Source organism: Artibeus jamaicensis, unplaced genomic scaffold (genome assembly GCF_021234435.1).
Source record: "Artibeus jamaicensis isolate MK-2021 breed Jamaican fruit bat unplaced genomic scaffold, CSHL_Jam_final contig_585, whole genome shotgun sequence".
Classification (NCBI taxonomy): domain Eukaryota; kingdom Metazoa; phylum Chordata; class Mammalia; order Chiroptera; family Phyllostomidae; genus Artibeus; species Artibeus jamaicensis.
The window spans coordinates 2850783-2877831 of NW_026521894.1; the positions used below are offsets into that span (position 1 = coordinate 2850783).

At 40.1% G+C, this 27049-nt stretch overlaps 1 protein-coding gene and 1 non-coding gene across 13 annotated transcripts in view; both read right to left on the minus strand.

Moving 5' to 3' along the window:
- The window catches only part of NCAM1 (neural cell adhesion molecule 1), a 345984-nt gene that overhangs the window by 164262 nt on the left and 154673 nt on the right, over positions 1 to 27049 (minus strand). The window lies entirely within an intron of this gene.
- On the minus strand, positions 8427 to 8552 carry LOC119062296 (small nucleolar RNA SNORA54). Its single transcript, XR_005084958.2, has one exon. It is a non-coding gene; the product is annotated as a small nucleolar RNA SNORA54 (small nucleolar RNA).

Consider the following 27049-nt stretch of genomic DNA (forward strand, 5'->3'; position numbering starts at 1 on the left):
CCAGAGCCCGCAAAGCCTGCTCACCAATGAAAATACAGAGCAAGGCAATATGTTGATAAGGATCTCAGTGTCAAACACAAGATGCTGGTTTAGAGGATGTAGTGGGCAGCACCTGTGTTTCACACGGTTATTTTATTATTTGAATTAATAATGGTGTAACCATGAAGGTGGCCCTTAGTTACCCACATGTCCCAAGGACCATTGGAAGTATTAGTGCCATTAAAAATATGGTAAGAACACAACAAAGGTAAGAATGTATGCTCTGAATAAGATGCATGTACTAAGACAACAGATCCTGCAGCTGCAAGAGCGTTATGCTGACTCACTGGGCCATTTACTCAGCTAGCAAGGCACTAAAGAGGACCACAGTGGTAGAATGACTGTGTCTGCTCGCCCTTGCCACTGGACACATCTTCTTTACTCAGGGTGCCCACCACATTATGCAGGCTCACAAGGGATCTGGAAACTCAAATTCCTTCTTCTCTCTTAGCAATATGAACACCAGGTTATTTTACATTTTGTGTTTCTAAGGCATACCTGGGGGAAAAAGTGGTTTTAAGGACTTACTCCAGAATTATGCTGCACATCATCACTTTGATGAAATTAACAGGACGTGGCTTTGCTGACTTCCTGTGCTCATCTCACAGCTGTGACTGGGTGCCAGTGACCTAAGATCATGCATCCCAGTCACTGTCATTGACATAAAAACACATAGATCCCTGCCTACAGTGTGTCTAGGAAACACACCAAAAAGAATTTAATTATAGTGAAGATGAAGCCAAGGGATCTGGATGGAGCTGGTCCCACTCACATGGAGAATCATGCAGAAACCAATTTGCCAAACAACAGTTTACTTTTCAAAAGCAAAACTTGGCCATAAGATACCAAGATAAGCATTGATTATTATTAGAAATATCTTATTTTTTCAGACAAAAATATGTTATTTGTCAGGAAGTGAAAGCCTCTACACCCAGCAGAACTGAAAGGGAGAACTGGGCCGTAGGGTGCCGCTCTGAGATTCCAACTAATGAGGAGACAAAGGCCTCCCTCACACTGCGAGGCTCCCAGGCACAGGATGGTGTGATGATTCTGCCTTACTTCTTGCTGCATGTACTCTTCCCCGTGGCCTAGTACTGAATAACTTGTGTGTGCGTGGGTACTGGAGAGTGCTGTGAGTGTGGATGTGCTATGCACACACAAACAAAGAATGTATGACTTGATGAACTCCAATCACTGGTCGCTTGGTGGCAATAATTGCAGACCACTCCCAGCTACAAACGCCCCATCTACAAACCCCATACCCACACAAATGTGGCAGTTGTTCCTACCTGTCTTTCCAGCCACTCCTTCCCTCCCTTCTGGAGGCCACGCTAACCTTGCAAGAGGGAAGCTTTAATAAGACACAGAACACAGCCCTGGCTGGTGTAGCTCAGTGGATTGAGTGTGGGCCTGCGAACCAGAGTATTGCGGTTCAATTCCCAGTCAGGGCACATGCCTGGGTTGCAGGCCAGTTCCCAGCAGGGAGCGCATGAGAGGCAACCATACATTGATATTTCTCTCCCACTCTTTCTCCTTCCCTTCCCCTCTCTCGAAAAAATTAATAAATAAAATATTTAAAAAAAATAAGACACAGAACACAAAGCTAGTTTCTTAGCCTGTGAAGCTAGGCAGCAGAGAGGTGAGCAAACTGCCTCTAAGAATTAAGAAGGCCAAAGAGGAAGGCATGTTCTCTGAGGGGACACTAGATAAAGGGCACTGCTGTGGGAGCTGACAGAGCAGCTGCTTTGTCACCGTATTCATCACAGGTATATCTCCTAATATTGGGACTTCTCCTTTCACACAAATGTCTCCCTCACTAGAAGAGTGAGCTATCTTCCAGAAGGGGTTGTTTATTACTGACTCTTATGTCAAAAGCTCCTACAGAAGAATCCCCATGTGGAAGACCTTCATAAACCACATCTGTCTGGTTGATAACTCCTGGGGTGCTTTCACTCCCATTTCCCTGAAGACCAAATTGAGATGTGGAGATCTGAAGTTGCTTGTCCAATGCACAGAGCTAATGAGTGATGGACCTGTGACATGAAGTTAAGTCTGCCAGGTTCCCAAATCCTTCTGTTAGGCCTTTTGCTGCTGTAGAACCTGTGCTATGAAGAGTCACTGAATAGCCCTGGCTGGTGTAGCTCAGTGGATTGAGCACAGGCCTGTGAAGGAAAGGGTCACTGGTTTGATTCCCAGTCAGGGCATATACCTGGGTTGTAGGTCAGGTCCCCAGTAGGGGACACATGAGAGGCAACCACACATTGATGTTTCTCTCTCACTCTTTCTCCTTCCCTTCCCCTCTCTCTAAACATAAATAAATACAATATTTTTTTTTAAAAAAAGAGTCACTGAATATATGTGCAATGTCATGACTATTAAATGCTGTTTTAAGGAAAGTGTGGTCACTCAGTCCAGGGTAAGTGGTACATGGATTAAGTAACGGAGCATACACCAGCCAAGGGAAAACACCACACTCCAGTGCCAGGCACTTGGGTGGGCACACCACAGGGACTACGTGGGCCAATGACCGTTCAGCCACTGCCCGGTGTGTAAGCACCGCTTCCCCCACCGAAGTCACCTCTGCCTAGTGCTCTGTGGTACAGGTACCCAGTGCATAGGTGGAGTTGCTTTGCATCTAAGGGCAAAATTAAACAATTAAATAACTGACCCATTGAAATGCAACCCATCTTTAAATTGGGAACTGCTGAATCTTTCTCTCTCCTCATATGACACTGCACATGGGACACTACTGATTATGTTTTTTTTTTTTTTACTGGGCACTAATCACTTAGCTTTTTATGATTACAATTACTTTTCTATTGGGTAAAGGTTGAATTACAACATTTCAATGTCTTACAATTCTTAATATCAATATTTTTTATTTCTATCTTCATATCACTACTTAACCATTACCAATTTTACTAAAGCAATGGAAATTTGAAAACACTATCCCTAAAAGACAGATCTTAACTAAAAAGAAATAGCATTCATACACTTGTATTATTACCTTTAGTTCCTTCATTTTACATGAGCAATCAGACCAGTAGCTCCAAGCCCCAATTTAAATGGCTCCTGGAGGAAAAGGGGTAAAATGATTCTCTACACGCATACCTTATGGCTACTTATGGCACACACAGGTGGACGCAGCAGTTTTGCTACAGCCCTGCTTAGCCATGGTTTATTTTAAAATTCCATGCATTATTCTAAGGCATTGGAATTATACTTAGGCAGCAATAGGATTACCTAGAGAAAGAGCTTTTCCTAAAGATGATTCCTATACCCCTTTCCTGCAGATGCTGGGGTGGAGCCCTGGAACGTGCATGTAACCAGCACTCTCGCAGGTCTGGCAATCGAGCTTGGGAATTGCAATTCTAACTAATACACAAAAGGTAATGGAATAGAGACAATGTGCAGTTCACACAACCTGCAGAAATCACCACCTGCTTTGAGGTTAAGACTGGCAGGAATATTTAGCAGGAATCTAGTATGCACAGGGACATCACTGTGGGAGGCAGGAGGGAGGCCCAGAAGCACATGGGAGGAAGGCTTCCTCCTCTAGAGGAGGTTCGGCCTGGCAGGTCCCTTGTGCCCAGATCTGCCTCGTTGGTCCAGAGTAAGCTGCACCGGCAAGGAAATGTGGTCGTTGTCCTGGGATACTTACAACTCTGACAGGTCTGCTGAGGTGTCACCTTCAAGAATGGTAGATAAAGTTTGCTCCTGGGATTTTGCCTATTTGTTACCTGTATTGTGGGCAAATTTGCATGTGTGTTCGCAGTGGGGGCTGGGTAGTTGAAGAGGTTCTTATTGAAAAGAAACAATGTTGCCTTTTATGAGAGAAATTTTAATCTAAAATGCATTTCAAAACTACATAAGAATGTCAGGGAGGCATGAGAAACTTGGTCATTTGTCAACTCCATTCAATCCCAATTATGACAAAAATGAACTGTAATGATATAATAGATCTTTTTGTGTTATCTAAAGACTAACCAATATGGGTAGAGTGATAATCATAAGGAGAATGTGGTTATAAACACACCTGGATTAGTTTCATGACCACATGAGACAATGCTCACCCCACCCAGGGTCCACCCTGGGTGGAAAGAGCCCTTGAGACTGGACATATCTGGACTTAGATCACAGCTCCGCCACTTGGATGAACTGTCTGCCCTTGAGCGGAGCTCCTGGAGCCTTTTCTTGTAAGAGGAGTGGTCTAAAGATCAGAGCTGATTTGGAAAGCACACAGTACAGGCCTGTCACACAGTAAGTACTAAATAAACAGCAACTACTTACTGCTACAATTACTTGTTAAGAATAGCTTAGGGAAGAAACGGCCTGAAGATCTAAGGTCAGATTCTAATGGGAGACAAAAGCTGGCTTCACAGATTTCACAAATGATCTCAATGTACATTTTAATTTTGAAGGATGGCTGGGGCCATTCCAAGCACTGCTCGAATGTAGCAAAACTAGTAGTAGCGCCCACTACTTTGGGCACTGGAGTGACAGTAACACCAATGAATGAAACAGACAAGATCCCTGCCTTCCTGCTGCTAGTGGGGAAGGAGATTTAGCACAGCACAGTTAACAACAGTGAGCAGAGAAAAATAAAATCACTGAAACTCTACCAAGTTCAGGCCAGTCAATAAACCACTTTCAACAGCTTTCAAAGAGTAAAGAATTTGTTTTTGAAAGTTTTGCTTTCAGGTAAAACACTGCTTTCTACAAAAGTGCCCAAAGACTGACGAGTTACCTAAGTGGAGGGAAAAAAGGCTGAAGGGAGAAATGATGAATAAAACAATGTATGTATGTACAGAAGTCAGAAATCACTCTTAGGGGACATCACCGTGGGATTTCACAAGCTGAGAAAGGATTGTAGTGCTGATGGTATTTGGACCCAGTTATTCTGGGAAGGCTCTCCTGGGGGGATGGAGTGTGAAGGCAAGCTGGTGACACCTGGCAGGAAACTATCAATTTAGAGAGATGCTAAAGGGGCACGCAGGGACAGCAAAAATACTAGGAAGATGAGGATTTAAAATCTGCTTTAAATTACACCAAGTCAAGTACTACCTTGTTTTCTAAGTTCCTTTTAGAAAGACATATTTACACAGCAAATAGGTCTCTTTACAAACAACTCAAAATCTTTGAAAAGGCACCCCAACGTCCTCTTTTCCTTTCCCTTCCCCTTTTTCTCCCTGCTTAGTTTCTGATTTGACTCTTCCTTCCCAGGAAGGATTCTGTTCCCCACCAAAGACCACAAAGTCATGTTTGAGAGATCTGGTGAGCTTCAGACTCATGAAGCCTGAAAATGACAAGGAGATTCTGGGGCCCTCAGAATCAGGACTCTGAACTACACAGCGGGTTGTAACCCCCATTCTCCTTCCTGAAGTGTATCATTGCCATTTTTCTCAAAGGCCCCTTTCTGGAGTGCAGTGTCTCTTTCTTATGAAATTGGTATTTACTTCCCTCATCGATTCCATTCAAGGTGCAGCTGTGTCTGGGCCAAACTTTGTCTCCTCGGGTTAATAAAATTGGCCTAACTAGTCAGTCAGTACTAAGCATGCCCACAGCAATGTTGCAAGAGGCTCTGGTGTTCCTGATGACCCTGGCTTACGGTTTTATTTAATGGTAAATTATTACCTTCAGTGTTGCTAAATGTGGTCCACCATGGCCTCGACTCTTGGCTGTTTACAAGGGAGGGTGGTATAGATGGTGGTAGCTATGTTTAAATGGCTGAGTGCTAAAAAAGTTAAAGACATTTCTACCATGAAACCTTCCAACTGTCCAAAATGAGTTCACCCCTAACACTGCCTGTGGATAATGTCAGCCTGTGGGTGCAATGGCTCAGCACAGCTCCTCGGAGCAAACTCGGAGCCAACACCACACACACTTCATCAGAGAAACAGAAGTGCCAGCAGAGCTCAAATTCTTTAGTGTGGTTTCCCCAAAATGCCTTTTCTCAATAAACTGGTAAGTTTTCCAACCTGACACCATCAAGGCTGGCTAATTCTCTTCAGACAATAAGAGAACACTCTAGATTGAATTTTTTATGGAAACTGTGTGGCCTAATTAAGCCCAGCAGCCAGTGTGCTACATGCAAATCTTCATCCTCCAGGGATTTAGTTTAAGCAGCAAATCTACTATCCTCTTTCTGTGTTCCAACTAAATACAGAGTCATCATGAATTGAGAATAGTAATAATAAACCAACCCTGGTAAATGTAACTCCAGATAGGGTACTGGGTTGTATGTAAATCTATGGGGCTGACATTAATAAAATTGTTTATCTCTAATACATGACAATAGTATTTTATAGGAAAATTTCAATGTGTGGTGCAGAGAGCAGACATGCTGAACCCATTGACATTTAGCTAACACAATTTTTAATAGCATCACACTAGCCTAGGAAGGAAGAAAAATAGGAAAGAAATGCCAACCAAACAACTCCCTAGAGAATAATTCATTTTGGTTTTATGTGACATTAAATATCACTTCCTCCACCAAGGTTAGAACCTGTATTGGTCTTAACAAAGCAACTTTCACACACGTGAAAACACCATAATGGTATGGCTCCTGGAGCAATTGCCAGCCATTCTAACAAAACCAGACAACTCGCTGTGAGTGGTGCCATTTTCCATTTCACCGGGCAGATGACCATGGGAGGGCCTCCAGATCACAAGTATCTGTGGCTTAGAAACACTGTTTGGAAACTCTGTCCTCTTGGCCAAGTCTGACTGCCAGCTTGATCTCACCTGGTCCATGGGCAGCATTAGCTCTTGTTCTGCACTGAAGCTCTGCAAATCTGAAAGCAGTCTCCCTCCTGCAGGGCATGTCCAGAGCCCTGAACCCTGGGTAATCAACTGATTAGGATTTCACAGGGCAAGAAAGATTCTCTCCAGCCCCACAAGTGACCAGAGTCTTCAGAGAATCTTCTTTCCCTTTCTGCCTGTCACCCCATCTCCTTTTCCATCCTTCTTCCCCACCCCCCTTTCCTATTTACCTTCCAACTCTTCCTCTTCCCATTTTCTTTCTCTTAAAACTGGCCATTAAGAGATGTCTTAGCATTTGCCCAATATTTTAATGTCCTTTTTTTTATTTTAATTTAGAGGAGGTGACTTGAACATTTTACATTTCTTCAAAAAGAAAAGAGAACCAACTACTTGGGAAAACATATTTGCCAATGATACCTCAGTCAAGGGTTTGATCTCCAAAACGTATAAAGAACTCATATGACTCCACTCCAGGAAGACAAAAAACCCAATTAAAAAATGGGCAAAAGACTTGAACAGGCCCACTTCTCCAAGGACAACATACAGAGGGCCCAGAGACAAATGAAAAGATGCTCGGCATCACGAGCCATCAGAGAGATACAAATTAAAACCACAATGAGATATTACCTTACACCAGTCAGAATTGCCATCATAAACAAATCAACAAACAAGTAGTAGAGAGGATGTAGAGAAAAGGAAATCCTACTGCACTACTGGTGGGAATGCAGACTCGTGTAGCCACTGTGGAAAATAGTATGGAATTTCCTCAGAAAACTAAAAATGGAACTGCCTTTCGACCCAGCAATTCCACTGCTGGAATTATAATGCCCTAAGAGCCCTGAAACACCAATCCAAAAGAACCTAAGCACCCCAATGTTCATAGCAGCACAGTTTACAATAGCCAAGTGCTGGAAGCAACCTAAGTGCCCATCAGCAAATGAGTGGATCAAAAAACTATGGTACATTTACACAATAGAATTCTATGCAGCAGAGAGAAAGAAGGAGCTTATACCCTTTGTGACAGCATGGATGGAACTGGAGATCATTATGCTAAGTGAAATAAGCCAGGCAGTGAGGGACAAATACCACATGATCTCACCTTTAACTGGAACATAATCAACAAAAGAGAAAAGCAAACAAAATATAACCAGAGTCATTGAAATTAAGAACAATCTAAGCCAGAGGGGGAAGGGGGCAGTGGGGAGAAGGGTTTTCAGGAACTACTATAAAGGACACAGGGACAAAACCAAGGGGGAGGGTGGAAGCAAAGGAGGAGGGTAGGTTTGGAGGGGGTGGGAGGAAGGGGTGGGGAGAAAATACAGAGAACTATAATTGAACAAGAATAAAATAATTGAAATTAAAAAAGTTGTTTTGTCGCCCTGGCTGGTGTAGCTCAGTGGATTGAGTGCGGGCTTGCGAACTAAAGGATCATGGTTTGATTCCCAGTCAGGGCACATGCCTGGGTTGCAGGCCAGTTCCCAGCGGGGGATGCATGAGAGGCAACCATACATTGATATTTCTCTCCCTCTTTCCTTCCCTTTCCCTCTAAAGATAAATAAATAAAATCTTTTTAAAATAGTTGTTTTGTTTTGTTTTGTTTTTTCCCTCACCCACAGCCCCCAGGGGCTTGTCTCCAAGATCTGAAACTGAGAGCCATCGGCCAGGCAGCCAGTCATGTGTCACTGGAACTGCTCTGGCACTGGAATGGAACCCGTCAGCCACAGCAGGCTGATGGGTCATGAACAGTGCTAAAAAAAAAAGCTTTTTTAAAGAGCTAAATGAAATTGATTTTCTATCATCTGTATTCTGTAAACATGAGATTTTGATGTTTTAAACTTTTGTTATCCTCGACTTGTTTTAAATATAAAAGTCTGTTTTTCTTTTTCTTTTCCCTCTCTGTTTTAATGGCTCATTTTTGTTCTATATGCTTCAGATGAACACGGTAGTCGAGTCTCCAGGTTCTTTCTTTGTAGATTCCTTTTGCTTCCATGGATTCCTAAGTTCAGTGTTTCAGTCCTGAGTTCAACTTCTCATTTACCTAAACCTTTTACTGCATACCTACACCCGTCCGGAAGGAGGCCAGGCACTCGGGCTCATCCTTCACTTACACAGTCTGCTTACCTTCCAGAAGGGGAGACAGACAGTAAAGACGTAAAGAACAAACACATGAAATAATCAGAGATGGAGAGATGTGCTACGTGGAGTGTGCTGTGAGAGGATAAGCAGGAGACCCTTGCATGACAAGGGTGGTCACAGAAGTCCTCTCAGAGAAAATGGTTTCTAAAGGAGCCAGCTGTGCAAAGAGCCTGGACAGAGAATGTCAGGGGAGGGTACATGGAGCATGGAAGCCCTGAGGCAGAAGGGAGCATGGGTTTTCTAGGAACTCGAGAAGAGTGTGTGTGTGATGGACCCAGCAAAAGGGAAGAGAGTGACACAGGGCAAGATTGCAGAGAGTGCAGAGAACGGCGCTGGAAAGTTGCTTCTGGAGGACTTGGGTTTTATTCTAAAGGGGACTAAGAAGTCATTAAAAGGCTTTATGCAGGGGAATGGCATGACTTGATTTTTAATATATATCTCTTTATATGTCACTCTAGGAGAATTTGAACTCCTGACTCCAGGTCCAGAGCACTTTCCATCATGATTCCATCCTGACAACACACAGACAAGCTGAACCTGCCCCCAAAATGAACACCACTTGGCAAAAAACAGGTTCGCATGCGTCTTTATCACCTCGGAGAGGCTCAAAGCTGTACAATCAGCGTGATGTATGACACCTAATTTCTAAACATGAGGAGAACAGTTTCCTGCATTTACATGTTTGGTTTTTTCTCTACGTGGTCTCCTTAGAAATCACTAATCATAATTTAAAATAATAAAATGTGAACAAAAGTTTCCTGAAATATGATAAAGTACTTACTTAAAAAATAACAAATTAAGGAACACATTATAAGAAGAATGAGAAGAATGTTACCTAAGATCAGTGTATTTACTGCATTTTAGGTGATAAGTAGAGAGGAAATAAAGAGAAATTTAATCTTCCTTAGACACCAACGAGTGATGTAAGCTTCCCTCCTTGCCTTTCATCTGACCCACTCAATCACACATTTATCCCGAACTGACTATTCACAGGAAACCCTGATGTGGACGCCTTCCGCCTCTTTTTCTGCCACCTTTTTTTCCCCTTAAAACATATACATAGCTATAATTGAAACAAGTCTCACAGAATAGTACTCAACTTTCATATACACAGTTTTCCTGGGTTTTTACTTTTAATGCATTTTGAAAAATAAACTGGTCATTACCCACTAACTTGATTCCACGACCCAGTCTTTAAGCACACTTCAAAATTTACTTCCTCCATTAAGCTTACGGGCTATATACTTTCTACCTGATACTTAAACCAAAAAAAAAAGTCATATATGCATTAAAAAACATGGCTTGTAACTTGTAATATGGATTTGTGTTTCACCAAACTCCTTTCTGTTACTAAATTTACTGAATTCCTTTTGTGTAATGAAATCCTCCAAATTCAGAGACAAGGAGTTTACATGTGATATTGAAATCTCACTCTCCCTCCCCCAAATCATTGCAATAATATCATATATTGTCTGTCATTGTTTCCTTATGCTATTGCTCCACTTTTGTCTGCCTGTCTGCCTGTCTTTTCTCTTTCAAGCCCAGCCCTTGCCATAGTCCTCGACTCAGAGCCCAGCTTTCCCTCCGAAAAGCCATGGACCGGAGCAGGCCCAGTTCTCCCCACAACGCAGTGAGGTCTGTGAACAAGGCACTGTCAGGACACCGGGGGTCTACAACTTCTCCCTGCCTGCACCCAGGAACATCTCTCCCAGCAGAGGCAGTGGGCTTTTCTGAGACCTTTAGTAGGTATACTTGTTAATTACATGAGACTGTAATTACATGTTAATTACATGAGAATCACTTGAGCTCATTTAGGTTTTTCACCTATCCATCAGAGCTCACATAACAGCTGAACAAAAGCTTTAATTGTTGCAATTAACCATTTATCTAAGAAACTGACCTCAGATAGATACTTGTTTACAATATTTTGTGTATTTAAAAGTTTGTCAACTTTCTTCTTCCACCATCCCCAAATTTTACAGTGTCAAGTTGTTTGCTGTGACAATAGGAGATCGATAATTACCTGACTTTCATAGGTCAGTTTATTCACATTCTATTCCAACTATAAAAGCTAAGAAGTCTCACATACAACTGGTGTGAAATTTACCAGGATTTAGGTTGCTTTTGCCCACTTAAATTGTTGCTTTTGCCCACAAATTTGATTTTCCCTCAATATAGCTGGACAAAATTTCTGAGGAAATTGATGTTTCATTATTCCTAGAAGTCTATAGTCCCAGAGAAAAATTTCTGCATTGTCACCAACACTCTTGTAGTCTTTTTGTGGATTTTGTAATGGGTTTCAGAACTCAGAGTACCTGAGAGTCTAGTAAAATCCCTCACTAACCTGCCTTGGGGGATGGAGAAGTGGAGGATGGCCATTGGAGTGTTTTTGCATTACTATGGCAATTTAGCTAGCTTCATCGTTATGTTAAATAGCTGTGCCTGCCACTTGGGGCCAGGGAGATGGATGTGACTTTAACCTGTGATACAGCAGGGGCTTGCAGTGCCTGCATGAGAGCTTGAAGGCAGTTTGCCCTGTGTCACTGGGCCATGCCTGCCTGGACTGGTAATGGCAGCCAGGGAGAGGCAGAAAATACGGGAAACTGGCAAAGTGTAGCTTATTGTGGGAGGATTTGGAAATGCGGGTGAGCTGGAAGCTCCAGGCCAGGATTTAAACTAAGTGTGGCAGCCATGGTGCTTTCTTTCTCTCTCTCTCTCTCTCTCTCTCTGCCTCATGACTTAGAAAGAAGGGGAGTTGACCATGTGGCTGGAAAGAAAGTAGTGAGAAGGTAGAAGTAAGCAAGCAGCTATGTAGTTTATAGCGAGGAAGGAGGCCATGTGGCCTGGACCAATAAGAAAGGAGATGCTGCTGCTGTGATCGTGCCTGCTGTAGCTGACTCCGGAGCTGCAGAGCGCTTTCTGCTGCACCTGGACTTTTAAGACTTGTGCCTTTCCTGAGTTTCACCATGATCTAGAGTAACATGGCACGTACTTTTCTGAATTGTTATGCAGAGGTTGATGGGCATGTATTCTAGATCCTGCACAAATAAGGACATGGGGAACTTTGGGGGATGTTTGTGGCTAGTGGCTTGGTGGGGAGCATGGGAAATGCAGGATCTCATGGGAAAGGAGGACTCCAAGCTGAGGTGCTCTAAGCTCTCCCAAGGTTGGCATATTGTAAATAAAGACCTTTTTTTCTACCAGAATTAATTGTTGGGTCATACACCAAGGCTTCGTGAATGAGCTTCAGTCTGCTTAGTAACAGTTTCAAAGCAAAACCAACACGACCTTTTTATAGGAGAAGTAGATGGTCTGGGTTGGGGGAACTGAGGGAGAAGAGAAGAGGTTGAAAGGACATGTGTCTTGTGTACCTTGAGCAGAATGATGCAGAGAGTGAAGGGCTTTGTTCTTAATAATAGTGTAACTTCCTTGAGGGCAGGGCATTGATGTATGTAAATTAGGTGTCCGGAACACTGAAGACTCACCCCCCCTAGTGGAAAGGACACCAAATTGGGAATGATTAAGAGGTGAACAGAAAATACATCTTGGGTTTTGTCTCTAGCATATTAGCTTACTTCCTCAGTTTTTTCTAGCCCCCAAATGGCTTATGCAGATAAGATGAAAATTTTTAAAAAAGACAACTGTGTTTAGAGAGCATTAGGAAAAAGATATTAATGCTACCCTAGTTTTGTAACATTTTCTTGGCATATGAAATGTTGAAGGCCAGTTTGCAAAGAGAAACATGTAATTTACGTATTCTCCACTCATTCTCAAAATGATTTGAAGCAGAAAATATAGAATTTATTTTATAGGGAGTGCCCCCTTGAATTCACTAAACACACAAAAATGTAATCTTCTATACTTATAAAAAGGCCCAGTTTTATAAATATTTTTCCATGAAATCTTTCATTGTTAAAAAGGTTTCAGTCATAATATTAGATTTTTTATTTGTTTTTTGGCCCCTTTCCCAAAACACAGTGGTACCTTTTCCAAAAGGTTGGGAAGCACATGGCACCCTGAATGGGGAATTTCACCACACATTGCCAAAAGTATGGAAAGTGGAAGTGATATGAAGTACCACACTCTGCTCCAGCCTTATCTGGGCTCAGCTTCCCTGGTACCTCTTGAATCCTATCTTTATTGACTGGTCTTGCACTCTGAAATGAGCAGATGAATGTCTGACAGGCTATACCAGAGGGAAAATCTGCTTTTCTCTCCCTGAGTCAGTTAAGTTTAATTTCAAGTCTAACATAATTCCAATCGTCTGATGCAGATGGAAGTATTGCTTTGGACTCACTTGCACCAGCTGACCTGGCCTGGCTTTGGTTTAAAGTCCACTGCACCTGCTGTGCTGTCACTTCTGCTAGTTAGTGGCTCTGCAGGGCTGTGAGAGGTTCCTCAGAGGAAAGGCCCTGGTGCTGTCAGTCTATCACCATTTTCTCCCCTTCCATAATAAAGGCACAAAGCACTGAAGTTTCAGTGCAGTAGCACTGAACGAACAAAAGCTTATGTACCAAAAAATGTAGCACTCAAGCAATAAATAATTTTTAAGTACCTTCGATTAAGACACTCTGTCCAGTGTGCTACAAAGAATGTGAGTTACTGTCAAAACTCACCACCTAGAAGGGAAAGGAGATGCTCTGATCCTAACTACACAGAAGAAGATATTTATGATGCCTGTGAATTTTTTCACAAGCTGTCTCTTTCCAGTTTGTCACTTTAAACCTAGATTTCTGTATTTGTTCCAGACCCATGGCTACCTGGGAATTAGAAAAGTCAGTTTAAACTTATGAGAGTGGGAAGATTTTTTTTCTCTTAACAGCATAAATCCTCTCTAACAGATGTCTGTATACTGAACTGTACACTAAAATATGGTTAAGATGGTATATTTTACATTATATATGTATATTTTACCAGAATTAAAGAGAGAAAGATATCTCTATAGTAGCTCTTCCTCTTTGGGTAACACGTCCTTAAGCTATCCTCTTACTCATTGGTTTCCCCCACTCAGCTCTTCATCTCCTGTGTATTGGAGCAGAATCTCTGAGTCTAAGCTTAGCCAGGTTTTTATTATCATTATTTGTTTTTATTGTTATTTTTTTTATTTTAACTTTCCCCCAGCTTTATTGATGTATAAAAACTGCATATATTTAGGTTTTACAACATGATCTTTAAGAAGTATATAACATGGTGATTTAATGTATGTATACATTGTGAAATGACTACCACAATCAAATTAATACACCTACCATCTCACATAATTATATGGAACTAAAATGTTTCTATATTATAGCAAAGGAAACCATCAATAAAATGAAAGGCAAATTATGGAATAGAAGAACATATTGGTAAACTACAAATCTAATAAGGGGTTAATATACAAATTATATAAGGAACTCATACAACCCCAAAACACAAAAACAAATAACCCAATTAAAAAATGGGCCAAGGATCTGAATAGACATTTTTTCAAAGAAGATATACAAATGGCCACAGGTACATGAAAAGATGTTACCATTGCTAATTATTAGGAAAATATGACTCAAAACCACAGAGCGACACCACCTCACACCTGTTGGGATGGCCACTATCACAAAGACAAGACACAAGTGCTGAGGAGGGTCTGGAGAAAGGGGGACCTTCATGCAGGGTTCATGGAGAGGCAAGCTGGTGGAGCCGCTCTGGAAAAGAGTATGGAGGTTCCTGAAGAAGTTAAAAATAGATAAACAAAAACTGTTTCTCAACTAATACGTACAAATAAGGCCTTCTTTAGAGAACTCATAAATGGAAGTAAGATTCTCAAGAGTCAGGAATCTCATTGCTGCATTTTCTCTGTTCTTCTGGTGTTGTTTTTAGAACAATTTTTTTTAGCTAACTAATGGTAGAATCCACTAGTCCTGACTTTCTGGTCACTGTGTCCATTACAGAATCTGACATTCTGGCCTCTTGACAGTGGAATGGGGTGGGTATTTTCTCTCTCGATTCTCTGAAACCATAAACTCAGAAACTGTAAAACTAAAGCCTATGGTAGGCCTTCTGTTAACACAGAACTGGGAATAAGACAGCTCACATTTGGTAAGCATTTGATGGCATATTTTGAACCTTTACCAGGAATGTTGAGGCAAAATACATTGGCCCAATTTTTGGTTTTCAATGGACTATATTATAATAAAAATGTTTTATTTACATAGTACTTATTTTCAAGCGGTTTCATATGTTCTGTGCTGGACATTTGGATTAAAATAATGTATTTACACTCCCTCTGTACTTAATTTGGGTGGTGAGAGCACAACAAAATGCCTTGACAGTGGCAACCGAGACACTTGGAAAACGCACATGGCGGACCTGCGGCTGCTCTGTCCCAGCCACTTCCTTCCCAGGGCAACCTGGCTGTGGGTGCTGCCTGCACAGGGCTTCCTCTCAAGGCACCCACTTATTTCTATGTCTTTTATTTTTTAATTTATTGATTTTAGAGAGAGAAGGGGGAGAGAGAGAGAAAGACGGAATTTGTTGTTATACTTACTTATGGATTCATTGGTTGATTCTCTTATGTGCCCTGACTGGGGATCGAACCTGTAACTTTGGCACATCAGATGATGTTCTAACCAACTGAGCTAGCTATCCAGCCAGGGTAGTTTTATGTCTTTTGAAAATAATCTAAGCTTTATAGCTACCTGCCATGGCCTGAATGTTTGTGTCCCCTCAAAATTCACATGTTGAAATCTTAACTCCCCATGTGATGATATCAGGAATCGGGGCCTTTGGTAGATGATTAGGTCATGAGTGTGAAGCTCTCAGGATCTGGATTAGTGCCTACAGGAGACCCTGGAGCTCTCACTCACCACTTCCCATGTGAGGTGACAGTGAGAAGACAGCTGTCAAAGAGGAAGTGGGCCCTCACCAGGCATGTCCCATGACCTTGGAATTCTGAGCCTCAAGAACTACAAGAACTAAATAGCTACCCACTCTATCACATTTCATTTTAAGAGCCTGAGCAGACTAAGACATTATTTTTTTTTTGAATTTCTGAATTCTCTAATACAAAAAGGAGACAGTGTATTGGGTTCAATTCCCCCAAAACTGAGTAAAATTTTCTTGTCTTTCCTTTTTTCTTTTTTTCCTTAATGAAGAGAGGGGAGGTTGTCTTAATTTAAGTTTCTTGATTCCTGCACTATAGACAGAAAACTTCAGTGCACCACTAAAATATGAGTTCCATGAGGCAGGGACTTTGTTTAGTTCCTTGTTGATTCACCAGCTTTCAATAGTCAAGAATATCTGTTGCTGACAGACTGAATGACTATGAATTTAAAATGGAAAGCTCAGCAACCTGAGGGCACTTCTGAGCTGGGATCTTCTGGGTCACGGAAGAGAAGTGCTCTTAGAGCACCCTGGGTTGGGTCTTCCACCAGAGGGAGCAGGGGACACAGTGCAAAACCACAGGAGTGAAGAGGAAATTCAGAAAGTCCCCAGCACAGCAACAAGGAATTCAAATCAAAACCAAAGTAAAGAAGAATAAATCTTGAGGTCCACATAAATACATGCAATGACTAGATAAAGCTAAAACAGACCCTCTTTTCCCTGCTGCTTAAATGTGTGGGGCCTGTTAGCTAGGGGGACCGCCCTACCAGCTGCATCTGTCTCCTGGTTACTAATGTGGAGTTAGCCTTGGCACAGTGAACTCATCTTAAGAGAAAAAAGGAGAATAAGCACAGCCAAGCCACTCTGAAATTCCCCACTGCAGTGCCCTGAAATAGTTCTATTTGTGTCTCTGACTCCAGGGAAAGGATCAGTTATAGGGGTTGTTTTGGGCCTGGCACAAGTGCCTATGATGACTTCATTCCAAACACTGGGCTGCGATTCCACCTAAGAACAAATAATTCCTCACAAAACCACCACTGAATCACATAAATGGGAACCAAAGTTTAACATTCAAGGTCTCTACTTTCTTCTCCAGACAAACTTAAACCTAAAAATGTTAACAGTTTGGAGCATTGGGCATCAAAGCACATAGCTGGCTTAAAAGCACAGTGTTCATCCTTTCTAAGTCTCTCAGCATAGATGAGAAGGCTCTGCAGTGGACAGCGATATGCAGGGGGACTCAGAAGGACCTCAGCAGGTGACCAGTTCACCTCATGGACCACCATCCATAGATCATGGAGATTATAAGGTCAGTTTCAAAGCCCTATACCATTTTAAAAGAAAATAATCCAAGAGAAGATGTATCATGATTATAAAAAAGAAAAAGAAAAAAGACTCTCATCAAAGCAGTTTAAGACTTGTTTCACTGAGCTAAGGAAGCTTTGGAGAGTAAGTCACCCTTCAGTGGCCGCTGAAACAAGCAACTAATAACAAAAGCCACTCTCCACTTCCTAGACAGATTTGCCCTATCAGACTCTAGGGGAAACCTGCCCATCCACAGATATCCAATTTAGGATGTTTTTCTGAGTCTATTGATGAAATGTGACTTCTAAGCAGAACATCCCAGGGAATGAACCTAATACTATTTTGGGTTTGTTTTAAGATAATGATCAGAACAAATAGGCGAGTATATGTAATTCAAGAAAGAAAGCCAACAAATTAAAATAACAATGATAAGTTTCTACAGGTCAAATACATTATTTCCTTACGTTGCCTAGTGCACCTGATACAGTCTATCCCAAGTGGTCAACAGGGACTCGCTAATTATCTATTTGAAAAAAATGAAGAAGCAGAAAATCAGAAACCTAGACCCTTTCTCTAAAGTTACTACTAGATGAGTGGACAGCAGGTTTAGATACAGAAAGACATATAACTCACAGTTAATCAAGTCTACTGACAGTCTACAATGCTTTGCAAAAGTTGGGGGATCCTGCATATGAAGAAGGTGGCTGCTACTCCTCTAGGCAGAAAGGCTTTCATGAAACAAACATGTACTTTAAAAAATCCATAAGAGAGAGGGAGAGGCAGAAAGTGTGTTAACTTTGCTGGGGGGATGTAGGCAGAGACAGCAAGTCACACTACACAAGATCCACGAAGAGGTCATCCCAAAGTCTGCAGAGAGATTTTTCTCTACATAATGGTAAATAATGAGCCTTGTCAAATATTTCTTATTTTTCATTATGGTAAATGTTAAATATCATGACACTTCAAGTGTGCAGCATGAATGGAAAAGAAGAAGGCACTGTGACTTCAAGACAATGGTAAGTCAAGTGTTTTCTCTGGCAGGAAAAATGTCATCAGCCTGCAAAGTGATCTAGCTGATGTCATTTTTGAAACAGAGGTAATATGTCTATTTGAATTCATGAGGAAAGCAATCAATTTTATTTTTGGCTATCCCCATTTTTCAGTCAGAAGGAAAATATTTACTATACCTTTTAAAAGAAATAGCATCCATTATACTCCCCCAAAAGTAAGTTCAAGTAGAGTAAATATGTGCAATGGCAAACACAAGAAACAGACATTTGTTCTTAAAAATTCAGGCTATAACAGGTGAACCGGAACCCCACTCCCTCAAGCTAAAAACTGCTCAGAACCTCTGCTCACTCACATAGGTGGGTCCTGCCTTTGCTCTACCTCCCATTCAAGGTCAAGGAAAATGTACTGAAGAGTCTCCAGCTACCTAATAGCTAGCAGTCTAACAATAGACAGAATGTCCTCAAAGAGGATTTCTACTTAACTTACCAGTTTTACTATTTTTCAGTCAGAGCAACTGTGTTTTGGGAGAAAGAATTTCTTTTTTGCATGGCATACATTCAGGGTAAGGCTTAAAACAAGATCTCCTACAAGAAAACTCAGCCCCAGCTGAAATGGCTCAGAGGATTGAGTACCGACCTGCAAGTCAAAGAGTCTCTGGTTCAATTCCCTGTCAGGGCACATGCCTGGGTGTCAGGGCACATGGCTGGGTTGCAGGTCAGGTCCTACATAGGAGGCATGTGAGAGACAACCACACATTGATATTTCTCTCTCTCTTTCTTTCTCCCTCCTTTCTCCTCTCTAAAAATAAAATCTTAAAAATAAAAGGTCAGACAAAAGCAAGTAATTAATAAGTTTATTCAATAATCATGCTCATTTTTATTGATAGAAAAACTTATTGATTATATAGGATGTTTTTTATATATTTTTGAAATTATATAAAAATAGGTTATAAGACATGGAGTATAATCTATTTATAAAACATAGATTTTTATAATGAGTATGAAGAGGAAGATGGGTGGAAGGATATAAAATAAGGTGTTAGTAATGGATTATATTTTCAGTCATGTTTACTGATGAGCAATTTATATACAGCAAAATTTAATTTTTTTGTATAGAGCTCTATGAGTTTTGACAAATGCAGGCAATCATATAACCACCACCCCAATGAAGATATGGAACACATCCATCACTCCAGAGAGTCCTTTTGTGTCCACCCCTCTCCTCACTCCAGGCCCCGGACATCACTGACCCCCTTTCTTTCCTTCATCATACTGTCTATTGCAGAATATCATACAAATGGAACTATACAGTAAGTAGCCTTTTGATTAACATTGCTTCTTCTAGAATATGAGATTATAGGTGATAATTTCTATATTCTTATTTTGCCTTCCTATATTTTCTATTTTTTCATTAAAAACATAATTGCTTTACCAATTTAAAAAAGAAAGTAAAGACTAATTAATTGTGATTGGCCTTGTGGTAAGTAGATAAAGCCACAATAGCACATATGAGAATTAACGTTGGGTGAGATATTAAATTGTGGAATTACTTCACCAAAGAGTTAACTTTGAGATGCAACAGAGAATCAGCATGGGCTAGACAAAAGCCTAGTTGTGCTACCTACTCATTGTATGGCTTTGGGTAGGTTATTTATCATCTTTTAGTTGCAATGTCCTCATTTTTAAAATAGGGATTCCAATATTTCTCTTAAAGTTGTTTTAAGGATTAGATGAGACTGTGCACATAGGCTGCTGGCGCTTGTGAAAACTTCAGGACTAAAATTACATTTATAATTGACTTGACTAGTCTTATCACTATCACTATCATTATGAAGACTTTGGGTGGTGTTCTGATGGGAAAGGGCATTTTAGGCCCAAGAGAAAAGCAATGAGGCTAAAAACGGCAACTAGAGGCAGAGGGATGGTGGCTGGGTCACCGGCTCATACTTTAAATTCCAAAACTAAATTCTAAATGTTTCACTTTAGAAAATTTAAAACTTCTGGTTCTTCAAAAACAAAGTTCTCATCACTTTGTTATGACTTTTGAGAAAATTCAAACATGTGGCTTTCTTAGAACTTTAAAAGTGATGGCTCATTAAATAAGGCATCTTGACAAATGTAGTGTTAATGGTTAACACCAGCCATCCATACAACTTTAATCCATATTTTCTTACTATTTAGAACCCAGTGATCCATACATTAACACAATAGGATTCTATGCAGCAGAAAGAAAGAAGGAGCTCCTACCCTTTGCAACAGCATGGATGGAACTGGAAAGCATTTGCTGAGTGAAATAGGCCAGGTGTTGAAAGACAAATACCATATGATCTCACCTTTAACAGGAAGCTAAACAACAAAACAAACAAGCAAGCAGAATAAAAACAAAGACACTGAAATAGAGAACAGGGGGACAGTGACCAGAGGGGAGAGGGGAGGAAATTTCAGGGGAAAAGGGGAAGGGTTTATAGGAACAAGTATAAAGGACACATGGACAACAACTAAGGGGGGTGGAAATGGGAGGGAGGTGGGGAGCAGTGGGTGTGGGGCACTGAGATGGGAGTAAAAGACAGAAAACTGTAGTTGAACAACAATTACAATAAATTTTTTTTTAAAAAAAGAACCCACTGATCCATTAGTGACAATGTTTGTTTGTACTTGTCTAATCCTCCCTCTGCCCATACCAATGGTTCACACCCCCTAACCTTTCTTTCACACCGCTCTATGACATGAATTTAGGGGGAAGGAGGGTACCCAATGATAAAGCTAACATTCTGAACAAGAACATGACATTTCAGATCAGCACAAAACAAGACCAAGCAACTGCAGATGTTCATCTCTCCACGATTTTGATGGTCACAGACTCTGGGGTGAAAATGCCTTCCTAAAAAACAGTATGATCCACCTTTACCTTCCCAAGACTGTAAGACATGCCAGGAAGTAAGAGAGTTTGTCTCTACTGAGAAGCTCCCAAATGTTTTGATTGAAGTACAGCACCTCATTTAATTCTTATCCTCAGGATAAATTCATAATGCATGAACCATTCTGGGTTTTTCATAATAAATGGCAATTGAATTCAAAGTATACCTGCTGTCTTTTGGCCAAATACACACACACACACACACACACACACACACACACACACACACACAAACACTAAAAGCAGGACTATTGGCTTCATAAATTTTGGCCAAAAACAATTATGACCATATTATAGCTAAGTTCATATACATGCATTCTGTTGTGTATGTTTCTATGTGTATGTGTTCACATGTAAGTATGTGTATATATGTGTATGTGTGTATATATATAAAATATTCACAGAACATACATTACTGAGAAATACCACAGGCCAAGAAAGATTCAAGTCCTATCAGATAGTTGCTTAACAACAGGAGATGATTCCTTTGATGAGAAACTCTTACCATTTGCATATCTTACCTATCATTTAAGGTGCAGCTCAATTACCACTTCTTCATGAACATTTTCCCAGTTTCTCTAGAACAGAAACACCCTTCTCCTTTTGGTTTGATTCATTATTCATATACATATACATGTCTTCTTTCCATGATAAAACAAAAGGCTCCTTGAGAGTAGGGCCCATGAAAAATAAATATTTGTCCTCCTCCCCCAGTGCCTACTATGGTACTTTGTACAAAATAGAGGATCAATATAATTTTTGGAATGAAATGAATTAATATGCTATTCTATTTTAATACAATCATCAATTTTTGTTCTCATAAGAGACCAATAGCTGAACAGTCCAGAAACAATGACTTGGGAATATGGCCTTGGTGATATTCTAATTTCCAATTCCTGACAATACTTGCTCTTCTTAAAGTATTGTTAATAATTCAATGGACACATTGGATAGCCCATAATCACTGGGCCCAACTCCAATCAAAGAAAAAGAATTTGAGTGTTGATGGTTTAAGAGGAAATTACATTCCAATAGTAGAGAGTACTTAGATTGAAATTTATGAGAGAATCAAGAAATGATTTGCCTTCCACATGCTTTCAGGTTAACAAAGGACTTTTTGTCCAGATAGTACATGAATTGCAGGTAGCTTCTACTTTTAATCAATTAAATGACCTGAATGAGAGATGAGTCAAGAAAGAGTAGGCATGTCCTCCCTTTTCCCAAATCAAGTACCATGCTGGAGGCATCACTTCCTCCCAATATCTAATAAAGAATTAACCAAAAAGTCGGAGAGCTTTGAACAATATTCATCCCAATTTGGCATCTCTCTTCTTTTTGAAAGTGTCAAAAATTTTGAAGTTAGGGGAATGAACATGTGGCATCCTTCAGCACCCTGCTTCATGACAAGTATTGTGGTGACCTTCACTGACTGCCTGCCTTTGCTCACCCAGTCCTCAGCACAAGGTAAATTCCTAGTTAGCCCGTTCTCCAGATGACAATATGGAGGCTTATTTTGAAAATTATGCATAGCCTAGAGTCCATAAAGCAGAAAAAACATTCCTCAAGTCAGAGGTTACTTCATCTAAATTAATCTTTAAAGTCCAATATTAAAATTTGGTGATTTATGGACAGTGTTGGTCAAGTCATTTTCCTTTCTTTTTTATTTTGAGTTTATATTTTTATTTTTATTGTCATTCTGTTACAGTTGTGCCAATTTTTCTCCCTTTGCCCTCCTCCGCCCAGCCCACCCCCCAACCTCACAGTCAATCCCCACACTGTTGTCCATGTCTGTGGGTCATTCACACATGTTCTTTAACCACTCCCTTCCCCTTCTTTCCACCCTTATCTCTTCTCCTGTTCCCTCTGGATTCTGTTAGTCTGTTCCATGTTTCCACGGATCAGAAAACTGCGGTATAGTCATGCAATAGAATACTATGCAGCAGGGAAAAAGAGGTCAATTCATTTTCAGTCAACTCAAAAAAACACAACCTATGTTCTAACTGCTAAAGAATTTGGGAGAACTTATCTCCAAGTTATCATAGAATTTCAAGAAAATTCTGAATTTTTACCTAAGAATTAATACTCTCTGAGAAAAGGATAACACAGATTAAGTAACACAAAAGTTGCAGCTCACCTGCAGGCTTCTGTTGGGTTACGTTCCTTGGATTACTCCAGAGGAATTTTTCCATAAATGTATGCCATTTTGTCAACATGAGGGATATAACATTTCTAAAAGTGGTCTTTTCCTTCTTAAAGTTAAATTTCAAAAGCGTTTATTAAGTACTTAGAAAGCTTGCAGCTTTGCCCATACTATTCCACTGAATTTTTGCCACCTGATCAAATTTGTATTTTAAATCCCTTGAGGATCACTGATGTCCATACAGAGAGGTTAAGTTTATTGGTTATGAGGCTAGTAAGAAGTGGAGCTGGAACCAAAACCCAGATGTTCCTAACATTAAAACACAGCCTTTTTCAACTCTATCATATAAGCACACTCCCCTGACCCGAAGCATCTCCGTGTTCTATACAACTGAACTCAAATGGTCAAGTTCATCCAGATTGTTTTCAGGATACAATCATCTTCATCATTAAATTATTCATCAAACTGAACTGAAAGTTGCAAATATTTTAACAAAAAAATCATTGTGTGAAGCAAACTAACAGAATTCTGATTCTAATGCCATTACTTAAGAGACTCCGGGAGAAAGCACAAACAACTGTTGATTGTATATCTTAGTCCTTAGCACACAACTGCCTCTTCTCTGACTGCCATTTTTACATTTCTCTTTGGACTTTTTTAGAAACAGATGGGCTAGTGACTACAGTATTATCAGCGCCAATCTGTGCAGCTGGAGAGTCCCAGAATTGTAGAAGTAGCAGTGTTCTGAATAATTTATCCTGCCACAAACAACTGCTGCTTCTGCGATGATAATCCCCTCAGTGGGCCTACAGAGCATTCTTCCCATTCCAGGAGCCATGGTTCAGTTTATTTTAAACCACAGTGTCCTTTTGTATTTTGGCTTCAGAAATGCAGACCACCTGATCTTTATTTTGTCTTTCTGAAGGCAGATATACCAGATGGTAATATTTGAATTAAAGGATATTTTATCTTCTGCTGTCATTTTAAAAAAAAGAAAGATGAGAAAACCAAGTTGGGAGGCAACTCAATGCCTTTTCTCCTATTCATTGAGTATAGGAACATTCATGTGTGGGATGTCACACGGAACTGCTTACTTTATGACACAAACTCTTAAGACTCCTGAAAAGCCAATGTGCCAACCACAGAATTTGTTGACCATACTTTGACCACGATGCCATGTATTCAGAGCTTTCAGAGCTAAGATGTTTGTTATGAGGGCAGGTGGGAGAAATCTAGATCTCTGAAGAAATATTTTCTTTTCCATTTGAATGCTTTGCAACTATAAAGTACTCCTCTGATGAAATGGGAACTGATGATATTTAGAAACAACTGGAGTCACAATATACAAAATAATACTCAATTTGTCATCCATGGGACAAGACTGTTTTTTTTTCAGATAATCTCTTTCACCCAATGACAAAGACTGAGCAAACAGCCAAATAAATATAAATAAATAAATAAAACTATCGGATTTTTATTAAAGTTATACTAACTGTATAACTTTGAAGAAAATAGTTTTTAGTGATGGTAAAGCTATATTAACAAATTTTCTATTTTTCAAGTGCACCATCTTCATAACAGTTTTACTGAGATATAATTCAATACATACCAAATAATTCAGCCTTTTAAAGTTCAGTGGTTTTTAGTATATTCACAGAATTGTGGGACCATCATGAGTAACTAATTTTAGAACATTTTATTCACCTCCAAAACATTACCCACTAGCAGTCACTCCCTATTCCATAGCCCCTAACAATCATTAATTGGCTTCCTGCCTATATAGATTTGCCTACTATGGACATTTCATATGAATGGAATCATATAATATATGGTTTTGTATCTGGCTTCTTTCATTTAGAATACTGTTTTCAAGGTTTATTCTTGTTACAGCATAGGCTATCTGTACTTTATAGTATATGAGTGGTTTATTTCATTTAATGGACAAACAATGTTTTTCTGTGTGAATATAGATCTCTTAATCCATTCATTAGTTGATGAACATTTGGTTTTCACTTTTTGGCTACTGTGAGTAATGCTGCCGTGAACACTGAATACAAGTTTTTTTGCACAGATATATATCAAGCATCTAATTTTTAATAAAAATCTTGATCTCAATATCTTTTCTTTTGGCAAAGAAAGAGATGTAAGTTATTTTATGTCAGTGAGTGGAAAGGTTTTCGCAGTTAGCACTGTGAGAGATCAGGATAGGTAGGTGTAGCCTGAGTAAGCCAGACTCAGAATACAAATAGCAAGGCCCATCCCCTGCACTGACCCCTCCTCCGCCTGCTCAGCAGCAACAGCAGGGACCCCTCTCTGGGTGTCCCCTACACTGCCATCGGCCCTCCAACCTCAACTGCACAGGGCAGAGGGTGAGCAATGCTTGCCCACCCCGCCCACAGCCCTCAAAACCCACCCTCATTTCCTGGATTGTGAAGTGGAGAGGGATGCTTGAAAGCAAACCCTGATGACATTCTTCTGCAACAGATGCTAATGAGGATTAAAATGACCTCAAAAATGCATTCTCACTAATGACTGAAGCAGGTCAATAGGCAAATCAGATTTTTATTATCTGTTCCCTTCCACTGTGACACTCATCTAAATGAAAATAGCTCATTCAAGTAAACAGATAAGTTAATAAAATAACTCAACCTATTTTATGAAAATATCACTCCTAGAAAAGGACCTACACTGTTAAAATGTACTTTTTGTTTTTATGTTGATTAAAAATCAAGAGCATTTTTCAAGTATCTAAAGTACTAGCCAAAGAGGTTATAAATTAACTTCTTCACCCCCAAGTAAAATAATATTACAGGATTCAAGTGCACAAGATTTTTTGATTCCAAAACTAGAAGTTGAAAAGATCAGTGATTACAAGGCTATGTAGCGCAAAGAAATGTTTTGCAACCTCCAAATTACCAGAGGTGGTTTGCTAACTTGAGCCTGCAGACAATGAACAATCCCCCCCACTCCTTGTTCTCATTAGAAAGGACTTCAAACAAACTGAAAGGCAGCCACGGCCCAATAATACCACAGTCAATCCCTGTGTCTGTTCACAACTGGCACTGTATTTTTTTTAAGTAATACAAAAATCACACATAGCCAATCTCTATGCAATATGCTCATTCACATACACACATCACTGTGGTTATTTCCATTAGCAAAATTACAACATCTGAACTTCTTGTAATTAAAAAAAAAAAAAAGCACAGGAACAGCACTGGATTTTATGTCTAAACTATTAACCCTTTAAGTAAAATAGTATAAGGCACTGTTGTCATCTCCTTACTCCTGCAAACAAAAGAGGTTCACCCAGCTCTCCTCCCACCCTCCACTGGGGAGCAAAATAAAACAAAACAAACAAGCAAACAAAAATCTAATGGTACATCCACACAGTCACAGAACCCACCACCAAAAGACACTGGATGAAGTACTGGGCTTGAGTTTAGACAACTGAAAAGAGATCAGAAGGGGAAATAGAGGCACACATGATAACCAAAGAAGGGTCTAACTCAGGGGTCAGAAAAATTGGTTCCTGAGCCACATCCGCCCATGGCCTTCATTTATAAGGCTTTGAAGCTACAATAAAATTAAATTATTGTAAAAAATCACTTAAATTATTGGAAGAAAGTAAAAAATATTTCATGACATATATAAAAACCACATAAAAATCTAATTTCAGTGTCTATAGATAAAGTTTTATTGGAACACATCCCTACTCACTCATTTACATATTACGTAGGGTTATTTTCAGGCTACAAAGGCAGAACTGAGTAGTCATGGCAGAGATCAGATAGTCTGCAAAGCCCAAACGAATTACTTTCAAGCCCTTTATATTTAAAAAAAAAAGTGTGCAGACCCCTGTTTAATGTCGCCGAAGCAGGT